Consider the following 2,500-nt stretch of genomic DNA (forward strand, 5'->3'; position numbering starts at 1 on the left):
ATTCTGCTGCTCCGCTCTGTTGGCCTGTCATCCATCTCACTGGAATCGTTCTCTCTCATCTTGCACCACCATCTCTCTCTCCCTCTCTCTCTCTCTCTCTCTCTGTCTTTCTGGCTGTGTTGGCTTACTAACATTAACAGCATGCTATCAGCAGGTGTACTTTTTAAATTGGAATATTGATTTTGATTGTGTGTGTGTGTGTGTGTGTGTGTGAGAGAGATAGAGAGAGAGAGAGAGAGAGAGTGTGTAAATTAGCACTCCAGTGTGTATGGTGTTTGAATCTCTGTGGAGCTGATGTGGGATTCAGCAGCACATGTACTTGTTGGCTATTTTGCCTTTCCCCACACACTCATCATAAGCCCTGGTCTTTATCCTACAGACATCCGCACCGTGTCCCACATATACCTTGAATTCCTCGAATCACGCTTGTTTTCCTAAAGACTAATCCATACTAAGCCTCTGATGCCCTGTAAAGGGAATGAGAGATAATGAGCCGTCCTAGTCAATCACACCATCCCCGGCAAACCCTCCATGCCTTATGGAACTATGGAATCCTTATCATGACATGAAGCAATGCATTAAAATCAGTAGTACTGCGGCCCACAGTGACGATGCAGTCTGTCGTTCAGGGTGTAATACGTTATGTGTCTGATGCAGTGTCACCTTGCCAGAAAATATGTGGTTATTTTTGGTAAGCAAAAACTTTTATCAACCCAATTGCCATAATCAACTTTTAGCGGCCAGTTAGAACTCAGCAACTCTGCTTGGTAATGTGTTCTGCAGCCAGCCTCTGAGGGCCAAGATGTTCTGCACTTGCTGCCCAAAGCAAAATCAATCGCTGGGCAGAGAGAGAGAGAGAAATTTAACGTGATTTTCCCTTGTTAATTTTTCATTGCCACTGTAGGTAGCGGCACCGTCAGCAAACGGGGGGAGCCTCGGGGGGAACAGCAGCTCCTGCCCAGGATCAATGGGCCTCAGATCCGAGAGGCTGATAGGGACGCAGAGAGACTGAGCAGAGACGCAGTTTCAAACCGCAGGAGGGCGCATCTTATCTGGCAGCAACCTCCTGGCTAGAGGAGAAATGTGATGACTGGGAATATTCTGATACAGATAGCTGTTCCCCTGTGATCGCAGTCGAGTATTGCAAAATGATATTTTCGCCCGGATTCAGGATAGCACAAAACAGAGTGTGCATGTGGAGTTTTTGCATCCCACAGCTCATCTACAGTAGCCTAAATGCCAAATGAAAGTCATCTAATTTCTGTTTATTTTTGCATCATAAAATAATCTTTTCTGTGGGCCGCTGAGCCGACAATCCACTTTTTGCAGTCTTCAGTCTATCGGTACATCCTTTATTGTCAATGCAAGAAGCCAACACTATTAATATCAGTTGTGCGGATCAGATAACATCTCCCCTGTCTCACTGGGAGAGCCACTCCACACTCATGCCCGCTCAGGCAGATTCAGACTATTGATTATGTCTATTACAGGCCCGAGCACTTTGCTCTACAAAGTGATTAATAGATATATGTTCGGTAGTGGGCCTCGTTTCAAAGCCATGGCACGTGTGTGCCTGCCTGAGCCAAAACAAAGTGAAAATCTTGCTGTTGAAGCTGTGGTCGTTTCTCGCAAAGAGTCGATTGTTCCTCCTCAAATAGTGGGTGAGGGGGGTTGGAGGAGATTATAGGATTCGGCGTTCTTTAGGCCTGTGTGTAGAACAGGAGGCCTTTGTTTCTGTGATTTCGTAGCGCTTTTTCTTTCGTCATGCAGATGAGTGCATTCTAATTGGGATTTGGGTTTGATTCTAAAAATGGCCAACTACCCCTGTGCTTCGGCCAATAGCATTTCAAGGTCAGTTTTGAACCTGACCATTACAATTGTGCTAATGTAAAGAAAGGGTTTAACACTCAAAGGTCACTTAGCCCGAAGTTGTACAAGATTATACCTCTAAATCAACAATGTTCACTATGACTTTAAATTCTTAAAATATTTAAAAAGGTTCATTTCCGTTGGACATCCATAAGAAGAGACTGACATGTCTTCAGGTTTAACATCTGCGCTGATCTTCTCAGTTTTTTTGGTGAACATGGCTTCTTTTCAAATCGCATCTCATGGATGTGAATGCCTTTAGACTTCTCTCCATGCTCTCGCTCCTCTCCTCTCATATCTGTGTAAACACACTTCTTGCTTTAATCATAAGATGGGGTCCCTTGGCTGAGCAGCCCCCCTGCTGTGCTGTTGATCCTACATCTCAAGCTGGGATTAACCCGCCAGGGTTTCACTTTGGCTCCTCCACTGCCAGTCCTTAAAATGAGCTGCACACCTTATTTATATTAATACATTATAGTATATTTGTACCTTTGTGAGGATAGGACCATTGAGAATGACAGGAAGCAAGTGGGAGGAAAAGATTGAGATTAGGATCAGGATTGGGATTGGGAAATGATGGCTAGTAAGAACTAAGGTCCCAGTGGGTACTTGGTCCCATATGCACTCCAGA

The 2,500-nt window shown here is 44.8% G+C and overlaps 1 protein-coding gene across 2 annotated transcripts in view; it reads left to right on the plus strand.

Moving 5' to 3' along the window:
* The window catches only part of reps2 (RALBP1 associated Eps domain containing 2), a 35,848-nt gene that overhangs the window by 5,325 nt on the left and 28,023 nt on the right, over nucleotides 1-2,500 (plus strand). The window lies entirely within an intron of this gene.

The sequence above is a fragment of the Alosa sapidissima genome, chromosome 12, assembly GCF_018492685.1.
Source record: "Alosa sapidissima isolate fAloSap1 chromosome 12, fAloSap1.pri, whole genome shotgun sequence".
NCBI lineage: Eukaryota > Metazoa > Chordata > Actinopteri > Clupeiformes > Clupeidae > Alosa > Alosa sapidissima.